The 15,712-nt window shown below is 37.9% G+C and overlaps 1 pseudogene; it reads right to left on the bottom strand.

The window, feature by feature from the left end:
- Window positions 1–14,326: 14,326 nt before the first annotated feature.
- Window positions 14,327–14,684, bottom strand: LOC101693691 (annotated as a pseudogene).
- Window positions 14,685–15,712: the final 1,028 nt, after the last annotated feature.

Raw genomic sequence — 15,712 nt, 5'->3', positions numbered from 1 at the left:
AAGTCAAGGTTGTACATCGCAAGCTTAGGAGCAACTGACACACACACACACACAATGAAAATGATGGTAGACTTAAAACCAACCACATCAATAATTAATCTAAATATAAATTTAACTAAGCATTCCACATAAAATGCTGAGATTTGTCCAACTGGATTAAAGAAACAAGCCCCAACTAGATGCTATCTACAAGAGCTGTACTTTAACTTTAAAGACACAGATAAGCTGACAGGGGAAGGATGGAAAAAGATAAAACATACAAAAAATAAGCTTTACAAATGTGTTTGGGGAGGAACCAGAAATTTACCCTGGCAAATATTCTAATTTGTTTAATGAGAGAGAGAGAAAAAAAAATTGTTCAAGCAAAGCATAGGCTTTATGCCTTTTCAAATGGGAAAGCATTGTCTTATATATTCATTATTTAAATGCAGGTGTTTTGCATCTTGAAAGAAGAAAATATCTGGAGCCTTAGAGAAAAAATTATCATACAGGAGAACTTCATAAAACAATAATATTTAGAGCTCAAAGAGGACTTGAAAATCATCTAGTCCAAGGTTTCCAAATGAAATAGACCTACCACCTCTGATATATGAATGCCTTTGGATGGTACTTGACGTTTTAATAATTACTAATGTAGGGGCACCTGGATGCTCAGTGAGTTAAGCCTCTGCCTTCAGCTCAGTTCATGATCCCAGGGTTCTGGGATCGAGCCCTGCATCAGGCTTTCTGCTCAACAGGGAGCCTGCTTCCTCCTCTCTCTCTGCCTGCCTCTCTGCCTACTTGTGATCTCTCTATGTCAAATAAATTTTAAAAATCTAAAAAATAATAATAATAATAATTACTAATGTAATAATTTCCATTAAGAAATGCTGTAACTAGTACATCGTACTCATGACTTCAATGTTATTTCCTGCTAAGAACAAAATTTACACAAGAGTCATGGTTTTTTTTCTTTTCTTTTTTTTTTTTTTTAAAGATTTTATTTATTTATTTGACAGAGAGAAATCACAAGTAGATGGAGAGGCAGGCAGAGAGAGAGAGGGAAACAGGCTCTCTGCCGAGCAGAGAGCCCGATGCGGGACTCGATCCCAGGACTCTGAGATCACGACCTGAGCCGAAGGCAGCAGCTTAACCCACTGAGCCACCCAGGCGCCCCAAGAGTCATGTTTTAAAGAAAGTTGTCATGTAATAAGCACAGAGATGGTATACAAATATGGCAGAAACCTTGGAGCTGATATGAAAATGACTGAAGTTGTGGAAACACTGATTGAACCCAACTCTCTTATGGAAAGAACTGAGGCCTGGGAGGGTGGGCATAATTTATATAAGGTCACATAGTAATTGAATGGAAAACCTGAGTCTAGGACCTACTTCTTCCAATGTGCATTACAATGCTTCCCCCCCGCCCACTTTGCTATTTAAGAAATAGCATCCAGGGGTGCCTGGGTGGCTCAGTGGGTTAAGCCTCTGCCTTCGGCTCAGGTCATGATCCCAGGGTCTTGGGATCGAGACCCACATCGGGCTCTCTGCTTAGTGGGGAGCCTGCTTCTCTTCCTCTCTCTGCCTGCCTCTCTGCCTACTTGTGATCTCTGTCTGTCAAATAAATAAAATCTAAAAAAAAAAAAAGAAAGAAATAGCATCCATTACCTGGAGAGTTTAGAACATCTTGCATTTAACAACAAATAGTTAAGCTGACACATTAGCACATTAACTCTGAAGCTCTGAAGTCCTGAATTATCAAAGAGCACTTCTTTGGGTTTTCACCAGCAAACATTTTTGTATCTTATTTTCTTCCACCTCCGTTAGGATATAAGCTAACTGCAGCAGGGACTGGGTCCGTTTTGTTCACTGCTGTAGACTCAGCACACAAAATGGTGCCTTGCCTACAGTGATGGCCAATGAATTATTTGTTGACTGAATGAATTTGAAAGATCAAGAGGTGGGGTGCCTGGGTGGCTCAGTCAGTTAAGTGCCTACCTTTGGCTCATGTTATGATCTCAGGGTCCTGGGATCAGACCCTACATCTGGCTCCCAACTCAGCAGGGTGTCTGCTTCTGCCTCTCCCTCTGCCTGTCCCTTCCGCTGCTTGTGCTCTCTCTGTTTCTCCCTCTGTTTCTTTCAAATGAATAAATTTTTAAAAATCCTTAAGAAAGAAAGAAAGAAAGAACGGAAGAAAGAAAGAAAGAGAAAGAAAGGAAGAGAAAGACCAAGAGGCCACTGCAACCCCAGAAATAAAAGTTATCTATCTTGGCATATACTTATATGTCATTAATTCAACAGAACTAATTACTCATTCATTCATTCATTCAATCACTTAAAACCATTTGTGCAAATCTACCATATGGCAGACACCACCTTGACATGAAAGATACAGTGAATGAAACAAATACGGTATCTCCCCTCACAGAACTCCTTTTCTATGGGGAACAAATACAGACTGGCAAATATGATCAAATGTGTTAAGTGCTACGTTATGTATAAGTATTAAGATGCTATGGGAGGCATATAGAGAGAACACTTTACCCAGACTTGAACCCGAAGGACTGGAACTTGAAAGATGAATGGCAGTTAATTAGTAGAAAACAGCTTGTGCTTTTTAAAAATATATTTATTTTATTTATTTATTTGACAAAGAGAAAAAAAGAGAGAGATCAAAAGCAAGGGGAGTGACAGGCAGAGGGAGAGGGAGAAGCAGGCTTCCTGCTGAGCAGAGAGCCCCACATGGGGCTCCATTCTGGACCCTGGGACAATGACCTGAGCAGAAGGCAGATACTTCATGAACTGAGACAGGCTTCCCAAAACAGTTTATGCATAATCACTACTGTAATAAAGCCCCAGAATCAGTCCTAGATAAAATGATGATATAAATAAATTGCCTTCCCTATACCCACCTTTTTCCTAGAGTCTCTGGCAGGTTTCTATCTTGCGTTCTATTTCCAAAGGACCTTGCTCTCAACTCAGCACCACTATGATTGTAGTCAATAAAAGCTCAAGGCATTTCTTTTTTTGAAGGTATTGTAAACAAGCCTACAATTGCCCAGTCTTTGTATCCTTCTCTCAACCATAAGAAGCAACTTAACATGTTTTAATAATAACATGATGACCTTGTTATTTAGAGAAGAAGCTGGCAAACTACAACCTGCTGACCAGCCTCATATTGTTATGAATAAGTTTCTATTGGCAAACAGCCAGGTTCATTCATTTCTATGTTGTCTATGGCTGCTTTGGCTCTACAAGGACAGAGATAAGTAGTTGCAAGAGAAATCATATGACTCTTAAACCTAAATTCTTTTTTATCTGGCCTTCACTGAAAAAGTTCATCAATGCCTCATTTAGAACTGTGGTTTTACTCTTAAAAATAACTATTCTTTGTGGGTGCCTCATTGGCTCAGTGGGTTAAGTAAGCCTCTGCCTTCAGCTCAGGTCATGATCTCAGGGTCCTGGGATCGAGCCCCACATCAGGCTCTCTGCTCAGCAGGGAGCTTGCTTCCCCCACTGTCTCTGCCTACCTCTCTGTCTACTTGTGATCTCTATCCATCAAATAAATAAATAAAATTTTTAAAAAATTATTTCTTGGGCACCTGGGTGGCTCAGTTGGTGAAGCATCTGCCTACGGTTCAGATCATGATCCCAGGGTCCTGGGATCGAGCCCCACATTGAGCTTCCTGCTCAGCAGGGAACCTGCTTCTCCCTCTCCCTCTGCCTGCCACTCCCCCTGCTTGTGCTTTCTCTTTCTCTGTCAAATAAATAAATAAAATCTTTTTTTTAAATAATAATTATTATTCCTTTTGATGCTGGAAAATTAAATTTTCTGATACATTTAATTAATTTCTATACTTACCACTGTTTTCAGAATAACTCCTTACCTCTATGTTTACTTTCCTTCTTTCCAAAATATATATTTCAATAATTCCTTTCTTAGTCTTTGCATATCTGAAAATGCCTTTGTTTTGTCCTTGCTTATACATGATAAATTAATTGAGTATAAAATTTCAGGATTACAGTATCCTCCCACTCTCTGTACTTTGAAAGTATATATTTCATTGTCCATGGACTTTTTTTTTCTTTTTCTTTTTCTTTTCTTTTCTTTCTTTCTTTTTTTTTTTTTTTTTACCCAAGAAATCAGCTCAGTGTTTTGGTATATCATTGGTCCTTTATTTGTGGTATCTTTTAAAATTCTCTCTTTAACCTTGATGTTCTGAAGTCTTATAAGCTGTGCCTAGATATAAATTTATGTTTATTTAGCCTATCTGGTACTCAGAGTGTGCTTTCAATTTGAGGAAATATGTCTTCAGTTCTGGAACATTTTCAGCCATTATATCCTCAAATAGTTTTGTCTGCCATTCCATCCATTCCTCTTTCCTAAACTTTGATGAGACAAATATTAGAAACTCTTGTTTTATCTGTATCCCTTGAATTTATCTTTCATATATTTTGAAATCTCTGTCCCTTAGTGCCATGTCCTGGGTTGATTTTCTCAGAAATATTTTCAAATTCCTTAATTCTTTATTCAACTCTGTCAAGCTGAGAGCAGCTTTTATTTCAGCAAATAATAAAAGGGACGAGATCCCCCCTAAGCCCCTAGGCTCAAACCTGGATGTGGCTGCACGTCTTTCAAGAAGTACTTTTAGTTTCTTTTCCTTATAGCAGCTGGACTTCCAGTTCTCTCTGCCTGGAAGAGGCTTCAGGTGCACACATTATTCTGTGCTTTAATCTATTTCTGGTCCTCAGTGATAGCCATATTATTTTTTATTCCTGCTATGTCTTTTTGGTTTTTCTCTTTTTATATTTTATAAATCATAACTTGGTGTTTGGAGCAGAGGTAATTAAAACATGACCTGACTATACCATCCCAACCAGAGGTCTCTTTCCAGAAGTTTTTGTACTTAATAGAGATTATTTAAGGTTAAAATGCCTTCCAGAATATAAAGGAATAAGTTCATAACAGTGGCTCTTCAAGCAGTATGGTTCATGGTTAAGGATTTAGGAGAAAGGTCTCTATGGGATTCCTTACACCATATCACATAAACAACCACCTCCTTCAAAGGTGGACACTGACATATGTAGCTCCCTATTGACTGGATTCTTCTAGCCAAGTTCAAGTAAATATTGAACCCCATCCCAGGCCATATGGAACTTCAAATACCTTCTAAAGATTTCTATGAATTTTATGTACTATATAGTCTCATGGTTCCCTTTACTTCAGGACTCTTATTCCTATGTGTGCTGTCTATCTTTTATACTGTTCCGACTCAGACCAGGAAAAAAAATATATTTTGCTTTATTTACTCCAACAGAAAACGAAAAATTATTAATATAAAAAACATGTGGAGAATTGGTAAGAAGGGTTACATTGAATTGAAACTATTTTCCAAATGAATATCAGATACCCTGTTTTTAAAAGTCTTTCACATGCACACAGATGAATACAAGTAAAATTGGGGACTCTGATTAAGATCAATGTCAATATCTTGGTTGTGATATTGTACTATAGCTTTGCAGACTTTATCATTAGGGAAAATTGGGCAAAGTACACAAGGGATCTCTCTGTATTACTTTTCACAATTGCCCATGAGCTTATAATTATCTGAATTTTTTAAAAAGTCAGGGAAAAAATGGGGTGCCTGGGTGGCTCAGTCAGATGAGCATCCAACTTCTGATTTTGGCTCAGGTCATAATTTCATGGTCATGAGATCAAGCCCTGTGTCTGGCTCTGTGCACAGCAGGGAGTCTGCTTGAGATTCTCTCTCTCTCTCTCTCTCTCTCTCACGCTCTCTCTCTCTGGCCCTCCACCCTCTCAAAAATAAATAAGTCTTTTTTAAAAATTAAGAAAAAAAAGCCAGACAATGTTGCCACTTAGAATGGATGTTCTTTTTTTAAATTATGTTACGTAAGTCACCACACAGTACATCATTAGTTTCTGATGTAGTGTTCCATGATTCATTGTTTGCATATAAGACCCAGTGCTCTATGCAATGTGTGCCCTCCATAATACCCATCATCACTGCCCATAGAACCCAGTATTCCAACATTTTGATGACACCTCACTTTTTCCTTCTTCTCCCTTCTCTTCCTTTCCTTTTCAGAATAAAAAAGTAAGAAACCACAACAAAAGCCACTTATTTCTTTGTAACATAGAGAAAAATACTGATCATTGTCTTTCATTGTCTTGGCTCTGTAACTTACCTTCCATTCTTTTTTTTAAAGATGTTTTATTTATTTAGTTGACAGAGAGAGAGAAATCACAATCAGGCAGAGCAGCAGGCAGAGGGAGAGAGAGAAGTGTACTCCCTGATGAGCAGAGAGCCCGACATAGGGCTTGATCCCAGGACCCTAGGATCATGACCTGAGCCAAGGGCAGACACTTAACCAACTGAGCCACCCGGGTGACCCCTTACCTTCCATTCTTAAAACCTTGAAAGTTATTTTTACTAAGTTTTATTCCCAAGAATTCTAATGGCAGATGGTGATATAATAAAGGTTTTACCTCCCAGAATGAAAACATTTACTGCTTCCCTAAAAGATCTTGATGAAGAACTTGAATTCTAAGCAGGAAATTAACTGGGTTGCAGTCAATTGATTCTGTGCTTCTGATTTCCTGCTGAGTGGTAATATTAGCGTTTCTATCTTCATGGTGATTACATGATTGGGAAAAAGTGTGGTGTCATGTAGGAATGTTCAAATGATTCCTTGGCACTTTATCTGATTATGGGTATACTTAGAGACACATGGAGTTGGATAGAAAGAATGAAGCAAGGATTGGGCCATAAAGGGAGAAGAGTGTTCTTTGGAACCAGAGGCAAGAGTGATATACAGTTTATATGAAGATGCTAACTGAAGATTCATTTGCCTATAGCAGAAAGTTCAAGCAGTCCTAGAATGGAAAGGAAGAAATGTTTCTTTGGGAGACATGGGCTCTGGATAATAATGACTAACATCTCCATGATGTTTACTGTGTGCCAAACGGATAATCTACACCTTATACATATCTCAACTAATTTAATCTTAATAACAATCCCATGAGTTGAATACTACCATTATCCCAATATTCATATTAGGAAACAGAAGCACACAGAAGTTAGTTAGGCAACTTAACTAAGGTTACACAGCCAGTAAATCTTAGGTAATCGGCCTCTAGATTATATATTTTTAATACTATCTTCTTCTTCTGGATTTTGGTCCTGGATCTGCTACTTAATTGTTACGAGTCTTAAAAAAATTAGTTATGAGTATTTCTTTTTTTAATTTTTTTAAAGATTTTATTTATTTATTTGACAGAGATCACAAGTACACAGAGAGGCAGGCAGAGAAAGAGGTAGAAGCAGGCTTCCCACTGAGCAGAGATCCCGATGCGGGGCTCGATCCCAGGACCCTGGGATCATGACCTGAGCCGAAGACAGAGGCTTTAACCCACTGAGCCACCCAAGTGCCCCAGTTATGAGTATTTAGACAGGCTACTTAACTTCTTTGAATCAGAGTTTCTTCAATAGTAAGTTATATTTTTACAAGGATTAAATAAGATGCTACAGGCAAAGGACTTAAAGTCAGACACAAAGCTAGCACTCCATATGCTAGCCACTATTGTTATTATTAGTGGGGGTGTTTGTGTTAACATTATCATTTTTGTCTTTCCCATTCCTGTCCTTCCCATCACTGATGGATGAAAATAGATTATTATATATGATCCATAACTTACCTCCAAGAGAGTAGCCAGAAGTCCTTTAAAATGAAGGCTGTCTGTATGGAGCACTGGGTGTGGTACATAAACAATGAATTCTGGAACACTGAAAAGAAATAAAATAAAATATAATGAAAAAAAAATGAAGCCTGTCTGAAAATTGGGAGGAAGGGCTTCAACCCCAAACTAGGGACAGACCAAGGTGAGTCACAGAAATGCTCTTATCAGTCTACTCAGTGGCTTCATATTAAATTAGGCTTAGAATACATTGATGAAAACTAAGAATCCTGTGTTATATTTAGTTTTATTTAAAACTTTGCTTTTGCTGATGTTTTCAAAATCTTTCAAAATATATATTTTTCAAGAACAATAGGAATATAAAATGGGTCAATTTTACTCATTAGTTAACAAATGCAAAATAAAGCAATAACCAGCTACCATTTTTCCCTATCAGATTGAAGCTGACAGAAACAGTGGCAGTTTCCAGTTACAAGCACACTCATACACTCTGCAACCTCTTTGATGAACAATTTAACAGTATCTATCAATATTTTTAATGTACATCCCCTTTAACCCAGCTCTTCCATGCCTAGAAATACATCTTACAGCAATGCTTACCCAATTGACCGAAGATGCACGTACAAGTCTGTTTGCAGCATAGTTTGTATTTGTTTTTAAAAAAATAGAAATAGCTTAAATGTCCATCAAGCCCTCAATACTGCTATGAATATGTGCAGTGCTCTCCTAGCAGGCATCCCTACAGCTAAATTTCTCTGCTTTAGTAACTAAAAAAAAAAAAAATGCTTTCTACCCAATGGACTTGTATATTGCTTTTCGAATAAATCGCTGAGTAATTTCAGTGGGTCTATTATTGTTTTCATAAACCCAAGAAGAGTTACCAGAGGTGTTATGATACCATATAAATGTCAAGAGGTGATTGAAAGGAACCAGTTTTAGTGTTTAATCATTGTTCACTCTCATTTCAAGGCTATTTTTCCTACCCTAAGGGTTTAGCAGAATCATGTCTTATTTTCCAAATAGATTTTTCTCTCTAAAGTTCCTCGTTGTTTCTCTAAACTCTGACTGTCCTTCATCTCCTACTTGAAGGGCTTAGTCATTGTCAAATTCCTCCAGTATTAAAAAAAGAAGAATCAAAAAAACAAACAAACAAAAAATAAACAAACCCTGGGTGGCTTTGGAGAAATGGTGTCTCACATTTCTGTGAAAATAGTGACACCTCACCCAACACTACCCAGGCAAAACCATGTAAGAAGGATAGATGATCAAAGAAAGAGTGGATGATGTTTTGAAACAAAAATCCAACATGGTCCTCTAGGGAAGAAATAAAAAGAAATGTTTTATATAGCCCTCTAAATGCTCAATTAAGTTTATTTAGCAACTTTTCCTAATGATGGCATAACCGTTCAGAGTAGACATAACATTGCTTTATCCCGGATATTTACAATTGTATCTCAGAGCCCATTTGTCCTTGAGAGACTAGCAATCAGCAAAGCAGATGATGAAGCTATAAATCTATGGAATCGCTTTGCCGAATATCAGTGTCTCAACGTTATGGTGGTGAAATGAGTTCTTTTACAGAACACTATTGAATACGTCTCACGTCGCCATTTTTCAGTAGCTTAATCTACACTGTGAGTTGACTTGAAATTTTTTTCCCCGAAGCATTGGCTATAAATAACACATCACAAAAGGACAAAGTTGAAGAATGAAAAAGGTTGGAACAGATTTTATTTTAAATCTTTCAATTTGTGTATTTCTAAAGTGAGCTTATGTATTTGCAATCTTCTGTAGCCACTATTTGTGCCTCTGTGCTCAAGAGACAGAAAAAAGATTGTGGCCATATTTAACTCAGAAAAGCAATACAAATCAGCTCTTTGTTCTACTGTCAACTCTTTCTTTCGGGCATTAGAACATAAATATGTCTTGTATTCTACCACTCTGAAGAACAGGATCCCAACAATTTACTTAAGAACTTCAATGGAGGTGGCTCAGTCATTAAGCATCTGCCTTTGGCTCAGGTCATGATCCCAGGGTCCTAGGTTCGAGCCCCACATCAGGGTCCCTGCTCAACGAGAAGCCTGCCTCTACCTCTCCCACTCTCCCTGCTTGTGTTCCATCTCTCACTGTGTGTCTCTCTGTCAAGTAAATAAATAAAATCTTTTTTTAAAAAAGTACTTCAATGGAGATAGTAACATTATACCCAAGAACATGTTGGATAAGATGGGATACAAATTCTAAATGCCTTTAAAACTAGGCTCTTTCCTTCTATTTAATCAAAATGATGCAGTCCTCTCCCCCATCACCAAATACATACATCTGTTAAAAGATAAACTGAGGCATATTCAAATTTTTTTAAGAGTTTATTTGAGCAAAAATCCATTCAAAGAGGGCTGTGTCAAACCAGCAGTGGTTAGGAGGGTAACTGAACCAAAGAGTTCATCCACCAGGGGCACCTGGGTGGCTCAGTGGGTTAAGCCTCTGCCTTCGGCTCGTGTCATGATCTCAAGGTCCTGGGATCGAGCCCCACATTGAGCTTTCTGCTCAGCGGGGAGCCTGCTTCCCCCTCTCTCTCTGCCTGTCTCTCTGCTTACTTGTGATCTCTTTCTCTCTCTGTCAAATAAATAAATAAATAAAATCTTAAAAAAAAAAAAAAGAGTTTATCCACCAGATTCACATCAAGCTGATAAAAACAGCCACTGAGCTTTTGCAGTGAAGAAAGAAAGGCTATTTCTTGGTGTGTGTGGCACCCCCCAGGAAAATGGGGGGCTAATGATCAAAAGTCCCAAACTCCCCAGTGACTTGCAAGTAAGGGCTTTTAAGGGCAGAATTTGGGGCAGTTGTCTCTTGAGGAGATGCATATTGTTGATTAGAGGCCCATCAGGTCCTGCCAGCAGGGATTTCCTGAGAAGATGGACACCATTGATTGGAGACCTGTGAGGTCACATTAGCAGGTTCTCTGGTGCCACCTTGTCCAGTCCCCAGAAGGTCTCCGCCGTCTCAGGAGACTTGGAATCTGAAAAATATCTTTACTTATAATCCAGTGGAGTTGCATATCTACAGGGTTCTCTGGCTAGTCCAGCTGTTCCTGGGGGCAATGTGACCTCTAGTGTTCCTTCTTTCATTTGAACTGACACTCACCAACAGGGGCCAGGGGAAAGACTTATATAGGGAAAGTAAGGAAGCAAAACAGGAAATTGCTTGATTGGCTATAGCTTAAAGGCTAGTTAGCTCTTTGTGATTGGTTGTCCTTAGCGTGTTGACTTTTTAACACCGAGGCATTAGATTTTAGTTTGCTTAAGTAGGCTTCCCTGGCATTAAAACCACCTCAGTCTAACAGACTCCTTGTTTAATTAATTTAGCACACCTTTGATTTAAGCTTTACCATTCCAGACCTTTTCCATTAAATAAAACCCATGCTAATGTAGCCAAACATTCTTTTTTTTTTAAGATTTTATTTATTCACTTGACAGACAGAGATTACAAGTAGGCAGAGAGGCAGGCAGAGAGAGAAAGGAAAGGAAGCAGGCTCCCTGCTGAGCAGAGAGCCCAGTGCGGGGCTCGATTCCAGGACCCTGGGATCATGACCTGAGCCCAAGGCAGAGGCTTAACCCACTGAGCCACCCAGGCGCCCCATAGCCAAACATTCTAAATTGCTTGAAACTATGACATCATTGCTGCATGTTGCTGAAAGTCACAAAAGTTTGAGGTAGCAAGTTTCAAATTGGTGGAAATTTGGAATTTATGGAGTCATTAGACATTGCATCTCATTTCCTTACTAAATAGACATGGAAGAAGCAAAGAATTTTGTCTGTTTATCTGATGTGCATTTTATTATCGGCCTTACCCAGCACAGGAACAACCAGAGCAGAAAACTGGCACTTAATCACATTTAATAAGAAGAGATTGAAGTTCTGGAAATTCCTGTTTGGATACTTATCTGGATACCATGTAAATCCTATAAAATGATTCATTTTGAGTTTGGAAAATAAAATTTCATTTTCATATTCTAATGCCATGAACACTTCTCAATTCCATTAACTATAATTATGCTGGAGTTAAATTTCTTTTTTCTCTATCATGGCTCATTATAAATTACACTCTTAATTTGAAAAAAATGGACTCCATACTTGCAGACATTGATCCACAACACCAAAGCACTTTTTTTTTTTTTTTTTTAACGCAAAAACTGAATAAGCAATTGAAGGAACTATAAGGTCAGGATAAGGCTAAGTAAATGTAATTTTACTTAGATACTATATTTACTTTTGGAAAATGCTGTTTTGTCTTAATCAGGGACACATAAGGAAAGATTGCCAAAGCATTTTTTTCCCCTTATCATCTTAGTGCCCACGCAAATCAGTAGCTTTCACTACCTGGGGGACAGGAAAGTTCAGCTTCAAAGAGTTATTTTCAAAGACCTAAAAATCACAGAGAAAAATGAATTTATTACTTTGGTAATCCATCTGAAAACTTCAATGCATAGTAATACTACTTTTGAAAATGTTCTTTTGCAAATAGGAATTGATGACAGTTTAGCTGTGTTTTAAGTTAACAGTCTTTGTGCACATATACATGTATACATGGAGGGGGAGTGACTTCAGGGACAGATGGTTTGCAAATACTTCACCATTAACACAGTAATATCAGATCAGTATTCAACTGACAGAACTAGGGCCTGAAGGGGAGCAGAATTTGTTACCAAAAATATGCCTCTCTGACATGGGATTATTTTAGGTTATTTTTAAGAAACAACAGACATAGGAGAAGCTGTGAAAACCTGGTAGGAGTTACCCTTTTATAAGAGAAATGTATGTATTTTTTATTTTTATTTTTTTGCAATTTCAGGGTTTTTTTTTTCCAATTTTATCATCTTAACCAACTTTTTACTCATTTTTTTTTATCATGGTAAATATGCTTTTTCATCGCCATTCCCCTATTTCCCCCATCCCCTGACCCACCTCCCCTCTGGTAACCATCAGTTTGTTCTCTATAGCTAAGAGTCTGCCAGCCTTTTTTTTTTTAAGATTTTTTTTGTTTAATATTTTATTTATTCATTTGAGAGAGAGACAGAGACAGAGACAGAGCACAGCAGGGGGAGAGGCAGAGGGAGAAGCAGACTCTCCACTGAGCTGGGATCCCTACATGGGACTCGATCCCAGGACCTTGAGATCATGACCTGAGCCAAAGGTGTCAGCTAAGATTCTGTTTTTTGGTTTCTCTCTCTCTGTCTGTCTCTCTTTTTCTATTTGCTCATTTTTTGTTGTTTTTTCCTTAAATTCCACATAAGAGTAAAATTATATGGTTTTTGTCATTCTCTGACTGACTTATTTCACTTAGCATTATACTTTCTAGCCCTATCCATGTTGCTGCAAATAGCAAGATTTCATTCTTTTTTATGTCTTAATAATATATATATATATGATTATACCACATCTTCTTAATCTATTCATCTATTGATGGACTCTTGGGCTGCTTCCATAGTTTTGTTATTATAAAAAATGTGGCAATAAACACAGGGATGCTTGTATCCCTTTCAGTTAGTGTGTTTGTATTTTGGGGGTAAACACCCAATAGTGCCATCACTGGATTATAGGGTAGTTCTAGTTTTAATTTTTTGAGGAACCTCCATACTGTTTTCCACAGTAGCTGCAACAACACTCTGCATGAGGGTTCCTTTTTCTCAACATCTTTGACAACACTTATTGATTCCTGTGTTTTTGATTTTAGCCATTCTAACAGTGATGAGGTATCTCATTGTAGTTTTGATTTGCAAATATTTTCTCCCATTCAGTAGGTTGCCTTTTAGTTTTGTTGATTGCTTCCTTAATCTATTAGAAACTTTTCATTTTGATGTAGTCCCAATAGTTTATTTTTGTTTTTATTTTCCTTGCCTCAGAAGATTATCTAGAAAAATGTTGCTATGGCCAATGTCAGAGAGATTATTGCCTGTGCTCTCTTCTAGGATTTTTATAGTTTCAGGACTCACACTTAGGTCTTTAATCCATTTTAAGCTTATTTTTGTGTATGATGAAACAAAGTGCTCCAGTTTTATTCTTTTGCATGTGGTTGTCTTGTTTTCCTAATACCATTTGTCAAAGAGACTGCCTTTTGCCCATTCTTACTTTGTCTAAGATCTACTGACTATATAAATTGGATTTATTTCTAGGTTTTCTGTTCTATTCCATTGATCTATGTGTCTGTTTTTATGCCAGTACCATACTGTTTTAATTATTGCCACTTTGCAATAGAACTTGAAATCTGGAACTCTGGTGCCTTCAGTTTGGTTTTTCTTTTTCAAGATTGCTTTGGCTCTTTGAGGTCTTTTGTGATCTCATACAAATTTTAGGATTGTTTGTTCTAGTTCTGTGAAAAATACTGTTAGTACTTTGATAGGGATTACATTAAATATGCAGATTTCTTTGGGTAGTACAGATATTTTAATAATATTTTTTCTTCCAATCCATGAGCATGGTGTGTTTTTCCATTTCTTCATGATCTCTTGAATTTCTTTCATCAGTGTTTTATAGTTTTTAGGGTACAGGTCTTTCACCTCTTTGGTCAAGTTTATTCTTGAATATTTCATTGTGTTTTTTAACAACTGATAATCAGTTTATTAAAAAGGATGATTTAAGCATCTGCAATGGTGACTTCAATCTCATTTCCTGGCTCAATAAGGATGGATGTAATCTTCTTAACAATCTCAGAAGGAATGTGCAAGTCAATGAGTCACCTGTAGATCGTCATCTGAAAACAATCCCAAATCTTAGAACCTTCACCACAAAGAGCTTTTTTTGTAGCAATTCTCAGATTTGGTAGGCATCCAAACTGGTCCTCTCACTTTGAGATTCTTTTCCTTTGCACCTCTACTCAAGGCAGCACATATCTCCTCCAAAGATTTTCTGTTGTAGCTGGTTAAAATAATTCTAATTCTGCGAATCACCATCTCTGGTTCCTTGGGTGTCTTCCCAGTGTCTTTAAAAGTCATGGCTGTGGCATAGCTTCCTGACCAACTTGTTCCTCAGTGAGCACAGACAGCAGTAAGTCAAGAGCAAGAATGGGGTTCCCAGAGCTCTGCTATGTCTTCTTCAAAAAGCTGAATATTTTATTGTTTTGGGTGCAGTTGTAAATGAAATTGTTTTCTTGATTCCAATTTCTGCTGCTTTGTTATTAGTGTGTAGGAATGCAACAGATTTCTGTACACTGAGTTTGCATCCTGAGACTCTACTGAATTCATTTATCAGTTCTAATAGTTTTTTGGTGAAATCTTTGGGGTTTTCTATATGTAGTATTGATGAAGTTCTAGAACCTAGGTGAGGTTCGGTGGGCTGAGGTCTGGAGCCGATGACCAAGAAAGAATTCTTGAGACATCTTTGGTGCAAAATGGTAGTTTATTAAAGCACGGGGACAGGACCCATGGGCAGGAAGAGCTGCTGCCCGGGGTTATGAGAGATGGCATGTTATGTACCTTGCAGTTGGGGGAAGGTGAGGGGAAGGGAGGTTTCAATGGAACTTTCATACACTAAAGAGGGCCTACAAGGTGCCGGGATACCGGAGGTATCAATGTTGTCTTTTGGCCAGCCATTAACATCAAGATAGTTGGGAGATTCCTGGTGGGAGGTCACAATCCTGCTATCACGGGTCTTTGTTAATGAGATTTAGGTTCAGAAGAGATTTAACTATACTTACATTTCCTTCTACCTCAGCCTCCTCCAGTTTTGTTTATGGAGGGGAGGGTGACAGTAGGGCTTGAGGAACTGAGTTATTTGCTTCTGGAAATTGTGCTATTGATAAGGTAACTTCTTTGTTTGTAGATCTCTATAACATTTGTAAACCAAGGGAGACTCCTGTCTTGCAGGATTGTGATCTCTGCAAGTTAACTATTTGTTAATCATTTATGGCAGTCAAGGGTGCCTGAGGAATGTCAAATATATTACCGAGAGGAGGGGAGTGGGTGGAGAGGGGGTGCAAGGTGCCAGCTTTTGCTTTGTTTTTGTTTTTTGTTTTGTTTTTTAA

This window comes from Mustela putorius, unplaced genomic scaffold, assembly GCF_011764305.1.
Source record: "Mustela putorius furo isolate JIRA1106 unplaced genomic scaffold, ASM1176430v1.1 tig00003901_pilon_pilon_pilon, whole genome shotgun sequence".
NCBI lineage: Eukaryota > Metazoa > Chordata > Mammalia > Carnivora > Mustelidae > Mustela > Mustela putorius.
Note: the sequence above shows the minus strand (reverse complement) of the source record. Positions and strands in the feature narration are given on the sequence as shown.